Here is a 17,953-nt window from a genome sequence, read left to right as displayed (position 1 = left end):
GCCAGGACTCTGGACATGGGTTGGCGGAAAGTAAACAGGGAGAAATTCACCTATTTTTTTAATTCAAATAAAGAGTGAAATTATGCGACCAGATTAGAAGCTGGGTCTTGGCTTTTATCAGTCATGTGTCAGAGCCCACCAGTCATTCTACAACTTTCTGGTCTTATCTCACAACCCTCCATTCAACTGGACCAGGGATCTCACCAGCTATACTTCAGGACTCAGCGTCTGGCCTGGGAATTCCCCTGTTAGACCTGAAGGCTCACCAGCTGGACTTTGTGACATACCTGCCACCCCTCTGCTCTGGCCACCAATCTATGATCCCATCAAGAGGACATCTGCTCCTACCAGCTAGGGACCTGCTGCCAGTGTCTGGATTTCCTCTCCTACCTCACAGACCTTTGCTCCTAACAGGCTAGATCACAGCTTTTTAAGATGCACCTGAGGGTTCATCAGCCTGAACTCTAGATGCTGCCAGCTAGACTTCAGGGCACTGAGTCCAATTAATGGACTTCAACACCAAGCAACCAGACCACATGACCAAGCAGTCCAACCTTGAAATTCACAAGGTGGACCTCATAACCAACCACCAAGACCTTATAGCCCACCAGACAGACTATGTGACCAACTAGTCAGACATGTGGCCTGCAAGCCATACCTTGAGATCCTACAGGCAGACCCCTGGCTTCGCCACACACCAGAAGAAACACAAGGTCTTGAAGTCCACCAGCCAGTCCAAATGTCCAAGCAGCTGAATTGTACATCCCATTAGCTGGGCCTTGTAACCTGCCAGCCATGCCTTGCAATCACCAATTTTACAAAGCACCAAAAAACACACCTGCTGTATCACAAAATGGACAGACAAAGGGAGGCTTGAATGACTTGCCATATAGCAGAAACTCACCAGTTAGGCCTCAGAATCTTATCAGCCAAACCTAAACTCTCGTGAGCCTGACTGCAGGAGCAGCACATCAGACCTCAGGACTCACCAGTCAGACATTTAGATCCACCATGTGAACCACAGAGACCCACATTCGGACCTCGGCTTAGAGCAGAAGAAATTCAGCTGCCACCAGCCAGACTCCGGGGCTCACAGCTGAAACCCAGGACCCACCAGTAGGACATTTGCTCCCAGAAACTAGACCTCTGCTTCCACCAACTGGAACTCAATTACAAAAACTGGAAGTCAGCTTTGACAGCTAAACTGCAGGTCCAAGAGCCAGACCTCGAGTCCCACCAGCCAGACCTCATAATCCACTAGTCACAACATGGGATGCAAAATCAAAACCACAAGATCCACAAGTCGGGTGCTAGTACATATGAGCCAGAGTTTATGGCTCATTTGATATAACTCTTGACCCTGACAGATTTTGTTGACAAAGCTGTCACAATATATCAACCATATCTATGAACATAATCACGGCACACCAACTAAACATCAGGACCCAACAACGGGTCTCAGTGAGCATAAATCAGACTTCAGTACCACTACAGCACACACAGGCTCAAACATAGTTGTAACTAAAAGTATTTCAGATACCACCAGGCAGTTGTCAGAACCTGCCAACCAGACCTGTTGAGGCAGCAGACAGACATCAGAAGATCACAAGAACTTCCTAAACATACCAGTCACACCTCAGCTCTCACTACATGCACCGAAGGATCCACCTGGTAGACATCACAAGCCATATATTGGACCTCAAGATCCATTAGCCAGCCAGTATGATCCAACAGTGGGTCTTCAAGGCAGATGATCTAGACAACAGCACTCATTAGCTGGGCCTCAGCTTCTACTAAAAAGGGCCACCGCTACCACCATACCAATCTATGAAGCCACAAGTGAAACCTCCGCTTTTACTTGTCAGGCCATTTTTCACACGTCAGCTCTCACGTGCTACCAGACAGGCCTTGCAGCCCAACACAAAGACCTCACCAAATTGACCTCATCCCCACCAATTAGACCTTGCAATCCACTAGTCAGACTTTAGTTCCTCCTAGGAGTCACCTACCACCATCCGTAACAATAACTATAAGTCAGCTCTCAGTGATGACCAGATAGAACTAATAACCCAGTAGCCAGATTTCTGGATGAACCAGCTGGGCCTCTGCTCCTACTTGTTAGACCTAGTCTCTCACCAGCCAGTTCTTACCCGTAATGCCAAACCTCACCTAAAACCAGCCAAATGTCTCTCCACACAAGAAGGACTTTAGCTGCCATGAGAATGTCTGCAGCTACTAATAAACCATTCTTAGGCCACACCAGCCACACCCCGCTAACCATCATCAGGACTCTGCCACCAACCAGCCAAGCCCCATCTCCCATCGTTAGGCCTCCTCTTTCACCACTGCACACACCTACTTGACCCCAGGTTCCCCCAAGAAAGGCCACAGACGCCACCAACTAAATGTCAAAGCCGATCAGTCAGATGCCGTGACCCGCAAGATAGCACTTGGAGCACCCGTAAGACCAAGGTCTGTCTCTTGGCAGCTTCATCCGGTGCAGCTATTTACATGGGCACATTTGCAGCCAATCATAAGCTGTTTCGCAAGCTTGAGCCTGTTGGAGCTGTAACCAATAGGAGCAGCCATAATGTGGGCCAATCAAAGCCCGCGCTGCCCGGGGGTGGGGGCGGGGGTTACATTTGAAGGGAAAAAGACGGGAAACTCCGAAGCCGAGCCATCGCCTCGGAACCCTGTCCTCTTTCCATTGCTGATGACGGTTGGGTGACTCCCAAGCAGGGACTGAAGCCTGCGGAGAACATTCTCCTATGTCTACTTCTACTATTAGGATTTCGAGGTCACGATCACCCGTGTGCGCTGTCGCCATGTTGGGATGGTATAGATCTACCGGAAGTACCTGGGTCGCGCGTGAAAGGTAAATAAACAGAATGAAAGTGGGTTAATAAACTCTCGCCATTCGGGGGGGCGTTAGATACAGACTGACCTCAGGCTGTTTGCGGGTGGGAAAGCTTATGAAAACCATGTGCTGCGTGGGGACTGAGCAGAGCTTAGCGTCCTTGAATACTGCAGGGATGTCCCAGGGACTGCTAGGAAGTTGGAGCAGATTACGTCAAAGGAGCTGCAACCTGACGAGCAGTATCGTAGTACTGCATGCCGTGGCTTTCTAGTTTATTGTCCCTAATTCATCACGTGCAAGTACCAACCCCAGCAAGTTAATCGTGCTTACAACTCAAAGTGCAAATGGTAAAACGTGTGCCTGTTGCTGTGTTTGTGTGCGTTTAAAACCCTGACCTTTGAAGTGTTGTAGAGAAGAACACGAGCTGCGAATATAGCCGAAAAAGGGCATAAAGATTTTGGAAGTTGTTGAAGTGAAGCATTGCGCCAAGCTATAGCACTGCAGGGCGGTGGTGTTGATCATGGACTGTTGATGCAGAAGATGTTAGCACACACTGTCTTGCTAAATGCGCAAGTGTCGTAGCAGGGTAAGGCCAGTCACTACTGTCCCAGGATAAAAGTAGTCCCTTTTACGACTAGAGCTGGTCTGTTTGGGGTATACAGCAAACTTTTGCTTGGGGACAACATATGAGGACTACAAGAATCACATTAGGGCTGCTTGGAACGAGACCTGATCCTTTGTGCTGTAGGAACTTATTGTTGCACATGCTTGTGGCTGAAAGGAGGGACAGAAGCCAAAGCGGCTGGCAGAAGGTACATCATGCGGTGATCGTGGAAATGTAAATGGGATTAAAATTTATAAAACTGCAAAAGCTGCAGCCAAGCCACAGCAAACAGCTATGTCCAGGGGGTGGGCACCCCAAGACATAGCAGCAGCTGGCCCTGGGGGTGGCGGTTCCCAGGGCCATCAGTGGTTCCATGAGGGGGGCTGCATGGCCCTCCTCTAACAATATATAGCCTGCGGAGGTGGTGATCGCTGGGGCAGTGGGGGGCATGTACCCCCCCCCCCCCCCCACCACACAAAATACTAATGCAGCCCTGGTGACGTGGTGGTCCCTGGGGCAGTAGAGGGAGGGGGTGTCGGGTGCCACCCGCTTCTTAAGTAGTTGAAGCCTTGAGGAGGTTGTGGTGCCTAGGACTCAGAGGGAGGCCGACAGGCTTTCCCCCATGCTCTAAAATAATTTTGTCCTGGGGAGGTGGGGCCAAAAAATAAATATAAAAATCCTTCAGGGCCAGGACCTACCTCCCTGCTGAATTTGGTGTAATTCCGTCCAGTAGTTTCGGTGCTATCTCTGTTCAAAATCCCTAGGGAAAATTTAATGGGGGAAAACATGTTTTGGGACCCAGACAGCAATTGACAAGTTTTGTGAAGGTTCATGAAGCGCCGCCAAAGATATAGGCAAGTAAAAACATGCTTTTTATATAGAAACTAGGTCCTAACTATAACTACCTAGTGGCAATCGCCACTAGGTAATCTATAACAAGGGTGGGAATTAATTATTAAATTACTGTTTATGAAAGGGAGAAGCCAGGTGCAACATGTAAGGATCAAATTGCACAAGGAGCTGCATGTAGGAGTTATCAACGAGTGGGCAATGTCTTGCAGGGAGAAGGTAGCACATGATTTGTCCGTGGATTAATGGAAGGAGCAGCACATGATTCTTCCTGAGCTACCGGGGCAGTGGGGAGGCATAACACACCCAAATAGGTGTATGGTTTGGTTTTCAGCAGTGATGGTTGTACAGCCAGTGAACATCAGGCAACACAACCAGACATAATAAGATTACTATCATCCTACCTCTGAAACTCAGAGTGGGCCCAGGATTACTGATGTACCACAGAGCAATTTCAAAAATCCCTTTCCCAGTCAGAGAAGGAAATATCAAGGCATCATCAGGAGGTTATTAAGAACAGTCATGCACTTTATGATTGCCAGTCAGGATTCAGGCTCTCGGTGCTACCAACATAGCAATTTCAAAACCTTGTGCATCAATGGCCATATTTGGATGAGGGAAACTAGACAGCCTCAATCCACCACACCAAGCTGTTAAAACAGCTGAAAAAATGGACTGGAATTACAGGAGCTACTTTGGAATAGATGCGCTCTTTGCTCATCAACTCCAATTACAAGATTATGGTGGGAGCTTTCAAATCGGGTGCTTTTTTCTGTGTGTGGTATGTTCTGTTTCCATCCCTGGCCACTAGCATTAATCGGATATTATCAGCTACCATTTGTGCATGCCCCAGGTTAATTAGTTGTAATCTTCATTGCTCTAAGTCCAGGATTTCCTAACCACAGTCATCACTCAAAGTCATCACTCGCAAACCAAAAATTACACATTAGCTTCCCATCCAGCTAATGAGCTCTGATCCCAAACTGCTGTTCCTGGGTCCCTGGCTTTGTCTGGATGGAAATTTCCCACCACCCCAGGAAAATCTGGGACCTAAAATCTTTTTCAACCTCCAGACCTTTTGAGCAGTGGGAGAAACCTGTCAAGCTGATCCACCCACAGAGCATTGCTGAAGATTAAGGTTTCCCTCGCTTTGAGCTTCTCTGCAGCAGCAAATCCAACATAACAGGACCTCGTGAAAAAGGTATTCAGCCTCGTGGAGCCTTCTTTGGCTACAGCCTTCAGCTTTGCTTTGCTCAAGTATGTGAGCTCGATTAAGGTGACTAAGTGCAAACTTAGTAATCTTGACCGTGCAAAGGCACCAAAGCTGGTGAGAGGACTTTCCTGGGCATGAAATTCAGCTTTCTTCCACTCTTAGCTTTCTTCCTAACAATAAACAGCTTCACCGGGACCACGTCCAACAGCTAGCTGACCTTGCAGAAGATTTTGGACATTACTTTTTAAGGCAGAGTCCCATAGTAAGACCTCAGACTAGGTCAAACCCAATTTCTGCATCCAACCCGCGCTCCATTGGGGTTAGCCTGTGATTGCTCCTAGGTCCCGATCTACAGCAGCCAGTTGACCACGGTTGGTGCTTAGCACTTCTTAGTGCTATTTTTCTTTTCAGCTTTAAAAAATCATATTGCTGGTTCCCTTGAATGGTTTTTGTCATTTTGGTGTCATTTTATTTATTAAAATATACTCTATTTTTCTAATTCGATTTGGGATTTTTATTGTGTTATCTAGAAACTCAAATTTGTCATTCATCATTTTGAATCTGACATGTGGAATAATTATAGTTTATTGACCCGAAACTGGTCTGTGCTCCCTCATTGACTATTTTATTAGAAAAATAATGTAATAAACTGCTTTCTTTCTTGGCTAGTATTATACAGGAATTATCACCTTCTGAAGATATTTTTGGATTCCTTCTTGTATAGCGTGTTTCTTCATTGGGTTCTCTGGAAGAAAGATCATGCAGAAGAAGTCTGTGGAGGGAAGTGAAAACATACTTGAAAACCATTGCAGATCATTTGCAGTACCCACTGATCTGATACTGATTATTCCTGTACGTCTGCATAAAATCTGATTCATTCTATATCTGTTGTAAATTGGGTTGTTGGTTGACTGGGGTGTGAGCCCTGGCTAAGCAGCAACCACAGTTCTTGTCAGGGTAAAGCACATGCAATTCCCAAATTAACCTATGCTCGCCCTCTGGTAGGTTGGCACAGAGCAGTCAGGCTTAACTTGAAGATAATGTGTTAAGTATTTGTGCAACACTTCAAACAGTAAATCAATAAAAACACCATACAAAAAGACTCCCACATCAGGTTAGAGAAATATAACTTAATTTATTAAATAGAACAAGACCAAAACGACAAAAATCCAATCAGTAGAACTGGAGTTATCCATTTTTAAAGAATAAACTGCAGTATAGCTGTAGGAAGTTGGCTCTGTATGTACTATTTCAAAGTAAGAAATAGCATGCACAGAGTCCAAGGGTTCCCCTTAGAGGTAAGATAGTGGCAAAAAGAGATAATTCTAATGCTCTATTTTGTGGTAGTGTGGTCAAGCAGTAGGCTTATCAGAGGGTAGTGTTAAGCATTTGTTGTACACACACAGGCAATAAATGAGGAACACACACTGAATGACCATTTCAGGCCAATATGTTTTTGTATAGAAAAATATATTTTCTTAGTTTATTTTAAGAACCACAGGTTCAAGATTTACAAGTAATACTTCAAATGAAAGATATTTCACTTAGGAACTTTGAATTAGCAAAATAGCATATACAGTTTTCACACAAATGGCAATAAGCTATTTTAAAACTAGACACAGTGCAATTTTCAACAGTTCCTGGGGGAGGTAAGTGTTTGTTAGTTTTTGCAGGTAAGTAAACCACCTACAGGGTTCAAAGTTGGGTCCAAGGTAGCCCACCATTGGAGGTTCAGAGCAACCCCAAAGTTACCACACCAGCAGCTCAGGGCCGGTCAGGTGCAGAGGTCAAAGTGGTGCCCAAAACGCATAGGCTTCAATGGAGAAGGAGGTGCCCCGGTTCCAGTCTGCCAGCAGGTAAGTACCCGCGTCTTCGGAGGGCAGACCAGGGGGGTTTTGTAGGGAACCAGGGGGGACACAAGTCAGCACAAAAAGTACACCCTCAGCGGCACGGGGGCGGCCGGGTGCAGAGTGCAAACAGGCGTCAGGTTTGCAATAGGATTCAATGGGAGACCCAGGGGTCTCTTCAGCGAAGCAGGCAGGCAAGGTGGGGGCTCCTCGGGGAAGCCACCACCTGGGCAAGGGAGAGGGCCACCTGGGGGTCACTTCTTCACTGGAGGTTGGATCCTTCAGGTCCTGGGGGCTGCGGGTGCAGTGTCTTTACCAGGCGTCGGGTTCTTTGAAGCAGGCAGTCGCGGTCAGGGGGAGCCTCTGGATTCCCTCTGCAGGCGTCGCTGTGGGGGCACAGGGGGGGTCAACTCTGGCTACTCACAGGCTCGCAGTCGCCGGAGAGTCCTCCCTGTAGTGTTGTTTCTCCACAAGTCGAGCCGGGGGCGTCGGGTGCAGAGTGCAAAGTCTCACACTTCCGGCGGGAAACGTGTGTTCTTTAAAAGTTGCTTCTTTGTTTCAAAGATGTTTCTTCTTTGGAAAAGAGCCACTGTCCTCAGGAGTTCTTGGTCCTTTTAGATGCAGGGTAGTCCTCTGAGGCTTCAGAGGTCGCTGGACCCTGTGGAACGCGTCGCTGTTGCAGTTTTTCTTGAAGTGGGGAGACAGGCCAGTAGAGCTGGGGCCAAAGCAGTTGGTGTCTCCGTCTTCTCTGCAGGGCTTTCAGGTCAGCAATCCTTCTTTGTCTTAGGTTGCAGGAAGTTCTGGGGAGCCCCTAAATACTGAATTTAGGGGTGTGTTTAGGTCTGGGAGGGCAGTAGCCAATGGCTACTGTCCTTGAGGGTGGCTACACCCTCTTTGTGCCTCCTCCCTGGGGGTGGGGGGGAGACACATCCCTATTACTATTGGGGGAATCCTCCAAAATCAAGATGGAGGATTTCTAAAGGCAGGGGTCACCTCAGCTCAGGACACCTTAGGGGCTGTCCTTTGTGGTGGGTGACTCCCTGTTTTTCTCATTATCTCTCCTGGACTTGCCGCCGAAAGTGGGGGCTGTGTCCAGGGGGCAGGCATCTCCACTAGCTGGAGTGCCCTGGGGCATTGTAACACGAAGCCTGAGCCTTTGAGGCTCACTGCTAGGTGTTACAGTTCCTGCATGGGGGAGGTGTGAAGCACCTCCACCCAGAGCAGGCTTTTGTTTCTGTCCTCAGAGAGCACAAAGGCCCTCACCACATGGGGTCAGAAACTCATCTCTCAGCAGCAGGCTAGCACAGACCAGTCAGTCCTGCACTGAACAATTGGGTAAAATACAGGGGGCATCTCTAAGATGCCCTCTGTGTGCATTTTTTAATAAATCCAACACTGGCATCAGTGTGGGTTTATTATTCTGAGAAGTTTGATACCAAACTTCCCAGTATTCAGTGTAGCCATTATGGAGCTGTGGAGTTAGTTTTTGACAGACTCCCAGACCATATACTCTTATGGCTACCCTGCACTTACAATGTCTAAGGTTTTGCTTAGACACTGTAGGTGCATAGTGGTCATGTCCTCACCTGTGGTATAGTGCACCCTGCCTTAGGGCTGTAAGGCCTGTTAGAGGGGTGACTTACCTATGCCATAGGCAGTGTGAGGTTGGCATGGCACCCTGAGGGGAGTGCCATGTCGACATAGTCATTTTCTCCCCACCAGCACACACAAGCTGGCAAGCAGTGTGTCTGTGCTGAGTTAGGGGTCCCTAGGGTGGCATAAGACATGCTGCAGCCCTTAGAGACCTTCCCTGGCATCAGGGCCCTTGGTACCAGGGGTACCAGCTACAAGGGACTTACCTGGGTGCCAGGGTTGTGCCAATTGTGGAGACAAGGGTACATTTTAGGTGAAAGAACACTGGTGCTGGGGCCTGGTTAGCAGGGTCCCAGAACACTTCTCAGTCAAGTCAGCATCAGTATTCGGCAAAAAGTGGGGGGTAATTGCAACAGGGAGCCATTTCCTTACAATAGTGCCTAAAAGAATAAAGTGCCGGCTTTCTGGTTGCACTGGACGAGTCAAATGTTCTAGCAGACAGCGATTGAGCACGCGTCGTATACAACTGCAGATTAGTCCCGCTGAAGTTTTACCTTCTCAAGAATTGTGCCTAGAGTCCCATTCACGAGAAAGAAGTTTGTCAGGAGCAACAACAGCGTCTCTGGCGATGGTTGGTGGAGCATGAGGAGCAGTTCGGGTGGACGGACTGGAGCTTCATGATTGCAATCCACATGGGCGGATGATGCTTGCTGTGCGAAGAGACAAACTTGCAGGTGCCAGTGCTGGATTTCCGGGTGAACAACTAGGTTTTGGGCTGAACTGGCCCATTTTGTTCGCGAAGAGGCCAAAAGATTGACTTTAAGAGCTCTAAAACACTTCCAAGGGACTCGGACCCGTGGGGCGCCTCTTTGGGAGGCATGAGCTTGTTGAAAATGGGTCAAGGAGCCTGTTATCTCCCTGAGGCTCAGATCAGGAAGCCAGCAAACTAGCCCTTTGAGTCACTTACAATGGGTTCCAAGTCCAGTTCTTCCTCTCCAGGAAAAGGGAAGCAAATCGGCACTGCAAGACAACTGCTTCTTCAGAGTGGCACTCCTTTCAACTGCACAGCAGTCCTTCCTGGCAGAGTATCCACCGGTCCAGAAGTATACTGAAATGGTGGTGCCTGAGGCCCTCTAATTATACCCAGTGGTGCTTTTGAAGTGGGGGATATTTAAAAGACAGGCCTTTGAAGTGCACAGAGGTCCTGTCCTTCCTGCCCTGGCTCCAGACTCACTACAGGGAGTTATACACACCTTTATGTGTGGACAGGACAGGACCCATTCAGGTGTGAGTGAGGATAGGTCCAGCCCCTCCCTCCCATCCTGCCAGGATGGCCCATCAAGTCAAACCTAAGCTCCCATTGTGTGTGGCTGTCTAGGGGAAATACACAAAGCCCAGCTGTCACCTACCAAATACTGTTAATCGGAGACAGGCAGCAAACGACCAAAGTACGAAAATGTCAACTTCTTAAAAGTGGCATTTTCAAAATTGCAATTAAAATCTGACTTCACTGTAAGGTAGAATTTTTTTTACGTTGTGATTCCAGAGATACCAAACTTGAAAGAGTTATATCTTATCATTTGGAAATTACACATATAAAACATAATAAGGCAACTCCAATATTATCCTACGGGAGAAATAGGCGTTTCAGTAGTGAAAAATAAATTTGAGTTTTTCAATACCAGTACATGTAAGCATTAAAGTATATGTCCTGCTTTTTTAAATACATTGAACACTGCCCTCTGGGCTCTCCAGGGCATAACCTAGGGGTGACCTATATGTATTAAAAAGGAAGGTTTAAGTCTGATATAAGGGGTATTTTGCCAGGTCAACATGGCATTTTAAACTGCTCATACAGGCTCTGCAGTGGCAAGCCTGAGAGATGGTTAAAGGGCCACGCAAGTGGGTGGTACGATCAGTCCTGCAGCCCCATTAGCATTTAATTTACAGGCCCTGGACACATGTAATGACACTGTACTAGGGACTTATAAGTGAATTAAATATTCCAATTGGGTATAAGCCAATGTTGCCATGTTTTAAGGAGAGAGCACAATCACTTTTGCACTGGTTAGCCATGATCACAAGCACAGAATCCTAAGGCCACCAAAATCAAATTCAGCAAAATTAGGAGAAGGAAGGCAAAAAAGCTTAGGGATGACCCTTCAGAAAGGGCCATTTCCAACAATTTCTCATTCTGAAATGAATCCAGAATGTTTTAATGTTCATCCCCAAGGCGGAATGAAAATAATTCCCATCACAAGCCCCTGGCCATCTTTCCACCACCTTTCACTTCCCCTTGAACCTAGCAATTCCCTTTTTTCCATTTGCCTTTTTTGTACTCCTTTTATTATATCATTACAAATAAAAAAACAAGCCCTAGATTGCAAAGAAAACTGAACCCGTGTGTTGCTTGTGTATGCATATGTTTTTCCCTTCTCTTTCTTTGACTAGTCAAAACCTCTTGAAATAAAAAGAAGTTAACAGCCCCTTGAAATCCACCCTGTGACTTTAGATTCAATGTTCATTTGAAACATGCTTGCAATGTGATCATCCTCAGCATTGAATAAGCACTAATGCATCCCAAACGAACCCAGAAGTAAAACTTAAAATCAGGAAGAGCCCAAACAACTTTATTCAGATGTAGATTGGTAAATTGAATAGCCCATATGGCTGCTCGATAGCCACAGATGAAGCTACTAATAGCACTTTAAAGATGCTGAAAAATTATTTGAGGACCAATAGGTGGATAGAGTGAAAATGACAGACATTTGGGGAGAATATTCATTTTTATTACTTTACACTGTCTAATCAGACTAAATGCAGGTGGTGCTTGTGATTCATTAAAACACCAAATGTTATAGGAGTACTATGTACTTAAGAGGTATAATGAATCTGATGCCACAACATATTTTTTCCCCCTGATATGTTGTTTCTCTTACCAGCCGTTCATCAGCACATCCCACTAGAAGATTAACAATTGAGTTTTGGAAACAATTTATTCCCTGATAAAATACCAAATTGTTCAGCTGTAACCTCAACCTGATTAACTGCTGTTGTCACAATGGCAACAATCTCAGCAAATGTTGCCACTTAAATCTGAAGACTATTTTTGGAAACTGGTTAAATTTGAGAGCTATTTTAAAATGTGTTGTAAATATGGTTATAGATAGATTGCAGATAGCATTGGTGCTCTGAGGTGGCCTGAATGGGTATCATGTCATATTTGTATCCAGTTGGAGAAATGCCACACAGCAACCTCTCTAGCAGCAGGGTTTTAATCTATCCGAAAAATAAATGGAACCTCGTTTTTACCAATGACTGACCAACTAAAATGCCAAGACACATGCGCAAAAGCATCTTGGAGAATCCTACCAGGCTGTTTCTCTAATGTATGTGCTCTGTAATGTTAGGAAAATAGCATTGTTAAATATGAACTGTTGGGTCATGCTTGATAGAAAACAATGGTGCTCTGGGAATACCAGCAATTCAGTCACCAAATTGGCGAGCACTTTGGAGTCGATTTTGGCACCTGCATTGAATAAAGAAATCAGATGTTACGGCCCACACTGGTCTACTGATCTCCCTTTCTTTAGAAAAATGTTAATATTTGAAAATTCCAGAAGGGAGGATTTCACAGCCCTGATTAATTTTTATACAGATGTTTGCACATCAGTTACAGTTAATTCATTTGAAAAAGGTTTAAAGAACTCGAGAGTTATTGAGTCCTCGTCGGAGGCATCACCTGAAGATAGGAATTTAATGTCAACATCTTCAAATGTAATTTCACTTCTAAATCATTAATTAGTATATCGCTAAGGGAACAGAATTTGGGAGAAAGTGATCTCTCAAGTGCATCAGCACTTATAAGTGCATTATAGTTCTACATATAGAATGATTGATAATAGTTCTGAAATTGCTGCAGGATGTTCGTGGTCTGATTTTTGGCATCCTGCTTGACTGTCTTTGATACAGCGAATAGCCCCGGAATTGCTTTTTCCTGATTTGTGAGTGGGGATACGGCCCACGGATTCTCCATATTCACGGCCAAAGCCTTTATGAAATAGGTAGCCTACACCAGTTTTCTTCTTGCATTGCCTGCCAATATGTCAACATATTTTTAAAAAATATATCTTTTTCATTTGCTGCCCCAGATCAAATAGCTTCGCATGCTCCATCTTATAGTCAAAGCATCACATTACCTTTCATCCTACGTGTCTATGTGGCAATTTGTTTGTATTAGAGACCTATCTAATGGTAATATCCTGAGTGTATGCCTCTGGAACCTCCCAAGTGGTATATAGGGGCTCTGTACCATTATTCAAGGTAAGAAGCACCGTAATACATCCATAAACTGCTTGAATGCATATCCACTAATAGAAAGCTACCGAAAGTCCACCAAAAGATGGGAAATTATGGGGATCAGTGGTAATCTTTAAAAGTAAAGGTTTGTCATCCGAGGTAATATTTGGTAAAATAATGATCTGAGACAAGGTTAGCGTGCCCAAGATATTACCCATATCAATTCTAGGATAGTGTCTGTGGACAAGAGAGTTGAATGTAAATATAATCTTGCCCCTTTTCCGCTCCTGTTATGCACACCAGACCATAAACTTGTTCTTGTTTATGTATGTCCGATTATACCTTCCTCCTCCAGGAAACGGAGCAATTATTTATGGAATCATCTTTATAGTCGAGCATACAGTTAAAATCCCTTCTTAAATTTATTGCCAAAGTCCACCCTGCTGCTTCAAGTACCTGGGTCATCCTAATTGGATTAATAAACAGCATATATAGTGAAGTGTTGCATGACCAAATCATTTTGTGCAATGGCCCATCTTCCAGAGCTATTGGCTTTACATCTAGTGGTCTTTATTATTTGGTGTCTTTTAAATAGAATTGCAACACCCCTGTTGGGAACTTGTTGGGAAGTACTCACAATTCATATCCCATCTGATGTTGCAGAACTTGTTGCTTATAGGTAATTTGTATTTCCAACTAGTTGATGTAATTCCACGTGGGCCACTATTCATTTGCTGGAACAGTCCTTTCAACTAGGTTTATATTATCTATCTTATTGCTTTGTGATAGTAAACATATTAGAAATAAAATACAGATAGTTGTGAAGAGTGGGAGCCCTGTCCTTTTTAATATCAGTAGTTATATACTGTGTGTATGTTGTTGTTGTTGTTACTATTATTGTAATTTTGTAGAGCACACAGCTACCTAAATAGTTTCCTGGGGCTAAACCAAAGAAACAATGGAAGCCGTCTCCCCAAATGAGAATAACCACATCTTCAAATTCATGCGAAAGGCAAGGAGTGTGGAACAATACCTTAAGATAACTGGAAGGGAGTTCCAGAGCATGGGACCCAAAACTGAAAATGAGTGACCGCTCATCCGGGCAATGTGGAACCTTGAACCTTGCACAGAGCCATGTGCTGGGATCTAAGAGAGCAGGCCGAGAAATAGGGCAATATCGGCTCCTGAATATAGTGAGGGACAACCCTGCTTTGGCTTTAGTGACATAGTACAGTGCCTTAAATTGAATGTGCTTCGAGATCGTGAGCCAGCGAAGCTCTTGAAGGAGCAGGGCAATCGAAGCATACTTTGAGAGGTGGAACAGAAGCCTCACTGTAGCATTTGGAACCACCTGAAGGTGCCGAATGGAAGCCTGGTCTGCACCAAGATAAAGGATATTACATAGTCCAATCTGGGCAGGATTAAGGTTTGGATCAATGTCTTTTTGGCTGACAAGGGAGGAATCCAGATGATTTTCTTAAACCACTTGGTATGGCATTGGTATTCACAATCGGAGGTTTCATCAACATATTATCATCAAGTAGGAAGTCCAGATTTTTAACTTTGGAAGGCAGGGTAGGAAAGAGCCCCGACAAGGCTGGCCCGTGATGGAGACCCCAGGGTTCAGGATTCTTACCCAATATCATCACCTCCGTCTTACTGTGTTTCAACTTGAGCGAGTTGTTACTCATCCAGATGGCGATTAACCTCAAGTCCCGGTAAAGATCAGAGGGACCCTGGTCCTATGCAGACAATAACAAGAAAACAATTGAGTATCGTCTGCGTAAATAAAAAGGGTCTGACCGCAGTTCTCCACCACGCCAGCGGGCGAACATAGATGTTGAAAAGCAGAGGACTGAGCCCTGCGGGACACCCGATGTTAGATGCTGCCCACTGCTCGGGCTGAGAATACCTGAAAGGACAGATTATGAAAGAATGAGGATAACTAAGCCAGCACAGTACCCTCAATTCCCAACACTGACAATCTCTCAATCAAGATAGAGTGGGACACGGTATCAAATGCCACACTCAGATTGAGTAAAATGAGAGCCGCAGTTCCGCCTTCTTCCAGGAGCTTTCTGAGATGTTCCGTAACTCCCAAGAGGGCAGATTCCATACTATGCACTGTCCTGAAATCTGATTGTGAAGAGTGAATAAAGTTTAGATTCTCCACTTGCACTGGTAACAATGCATTTACATGTTTCTCCAACACCTTTGAGAGGAAGGGCAACAGAGAGATGGGCTGGAAGTTCGACCAGATGTTGGAGTCTAGATTAGGTTTCTTTAAAAGTGGAAGCACCATAGTATGTTTCCAGCATGCCGGAACAACACCGTTCTATAGAGAGGAGTTAAGGAGGTTCACCACTACCTGAATTAGTTCCAAGTTTACCAAGCTAAACTTAAAAGGTGTTAAGGAGTCTAATGGCGAGCCAGATTTAATCGATCGACTATAATATACCCAAAAATGAGGTGACATTCAACAAGGTCCATGACCTCAGTTTGCAATTAATGGAATTGGACAATGGGTGGCGCTATTAGGTGTCATGAGGGTGGATTTAGCATAGTCATCAAAACTGCGAGGGTTCGACATCATTTCACCATCTTTGGAGTTCTTAAATCTGTACATGGATGTCCGCTACCTTTTTCGTTAAAAAAAAAAAAAAATGGACCCAATTCCTCACACTGAGATTGTGATAGCGACATCGCAGGAGATATTTGACTTGGAGCTCCTTTACCAAACTAAAGAGTCCATTTTGAGCCTTGATAATTTTATTGGTTGGAATAGTACACACACCTTCCTCCAGAGCCTATGATATTGGGTAATCACTTTCCTAATGAGGCTTTTGAGGCCGCATCATAGGATCTTCTCCAGATCCCCTCTAAGAATTTACAGTGATTTTTCTCTAGCCACAGTGTGTCGTTAAACCATGGAGCCCGTGGAATAATTCTTGTAGAGTGTCTGGAAGTCCAGGTAAGACTTCATCCAGTGCATTCCATATCCAGCTGTCTACCAGGCCCTGATCTGAGCAAGCTGAATCTTTGAGAACTGGTTTTGTGATAAGAAGTTGTGCCCCTTTCTTACGACAAGGGAGGGCCTATGAATCCAGCTGGTCAATATGCGAGGCGTCAATTTCACGGTGTCACGATCACACCACGGGGCCATGGGTGCTGCGGCAGAGTCGGAGTCCGATGGCACCGACATCGGTGACACAGCACTCGGGACTCATGCTTTGGAACTTTGGAGGCACTGCGGTGGCATCGGGCCTATGTTGTTGGACTCAGTCGTTGCACTCAGAAGGGGGACAACGCTTCCCTTGCAGGCAGCGACGCGAAGTCGTACAGTGGTGCCAGTTTTGAACTTGCTCTGGAGTCTGTGATTGTTTCTTCTTGGTTACACCAGAACTCGCTCCCAAGGGCCCAGGAACTGGATTTGGCACCTCTTGGCAAGTCAGGGCTCTCAGAAAGAGAACACAGGTGCTGGCAGATGAAGTCTTTGATGTTCCTGAGACGTCTTAAAAGGAGGCAAGCTCAGTCCAAGCCCTTGGAGAACCTTTGAAAGCAGGATGTAGAAAGCAAAGTCCTTTCACTTCCAGGACAGAAGCAGCAGGCCAGCACAGCAAAACAGGCAGAGTGACTATCCCTCTTACTGCATCCAGCTCTTATTCGTGGCAGAATGTCCTCAGTCCAGAAGGATTCTAACTTGATTCTAACTTTGCGGGGGTCAGAGGTCCAGTGCTTACACCCATTTCTGCCTTTGAAGTAGGCAGAATTCAAAGAGAAGTCTCTTGTAGTGCACAAAACCCTGCCTTTCCTACCCTGGCCCCAGACACACTCCAGGGGGTTGGAGACTGCTTTGTGTATGGACAGGCACAGCCCTTTTCAGGTGCAAGTGTCAGCTCCTCCCACCACTATAGGTCAGGAAGACCCATCAGGGTATACAGGGCACACCTCAGCTCCCTTTGTGTGACTGTTTAGAGTGAATTCACAAACAGCCCAACTGTCATCTTGACCCAGATTTGTATTCCACAGACAGGCAGAGACACAGAATGGTTAAGCAAGCAAATGCCCACTTTCGAAAAGTGGCATTTTCAAACTTGCATCTTTTGGTGAAGTTGTTTTTTAATTGTATTTTTAAATTTTGAGTTCAGAGTCCCCAAACTCCACATCTCTATCTGCTCGCATTGGGGAAATTACACTTAAATATATTTAAAGGCAATTTCCATGTTACCCTATGGGAGAGATAGGCCTTGCAATAGTGAAAAACAAATTTAGCATTATTTCACAGTCTGGACATGTAAAACACACCCACCAGTACATGTCCAACCTTTAAAATACACTGCTCCCTGCCCATGGGGCTGCCTTGGGTCTACTTCAGGGGTGGCTGACATGTAGTAAAAGTAAAGATTTGGGACTGGAAAGTGGGTGCACTTGCCAGGTCGAAATGGAAGTTTAAAACTGCGAACACACAGACACTGCATTGGCATATCCGAGACATATTTACATTGCTATGCATATAGGTGGCACAATCAGTGCTGTAGGCCCGTTAGTAACATCTGATTTACAGGCCCTGGTCATGGATGGTGCACTATACTAGGGACTTACTAGTAAATCAGACATGTCAATCATTGATAAACCAATCCGCAATACAGAGAGCACTTGCACTTTATCACTGGTCAGCAGTGGTAACGTGC

The 17,953-nt window shown here is 45.5% G+C and overlaps 1 protein-coding gene across 3 annotated transcripts in view; it reads left to right on the top strand.

The window, feature by feature from the left end:
• The first annotated feature begins 2,630 nt into the window (after window positions 1–2,630).
• The window catches only part of FDX2 (ferredoxin 2), a 67,103-nt gene continuing 51,780 nt past the window's right edge, over window positions 2,631–17,953 (top strand). The window contains exon 1 of one of the 3 annotated variants that reach the window (XM_069218862.1): window positions 2,631–2,875. The gene's annotated coding sequence lies outside the window, so the exon portion shown is untranslated. Of the gene's footprint in view, window positions 2,876–2,968; window positions 3,205–17,953 lie in introns of those variants that run through there. The other 2 variants (XM_069218859.1, XM_069218860.1) reach the window with 2 other exon arrangements.

This window comes from Pleurodeles waltl, chromosome 1_1, assembly GCF_031143425.1.
Source record: "Pleurodeles waltl isolate 20211129_DDA chromosome 1_1, aPleWal1.hap1.20221129, whole genome shotgun sequence".
Lineage (NCBI taxonomy): Eukaryota > Metazoa > Chordata > Amphibia > Caudata > Salamandridae > Pleurodeles > Pleurodeles waltl.
The sequence above is the reverse complement of the archived record's forward strand: the minus strand, read 5'-3'. Positions and strand labels throughout refer to the sequence as shown.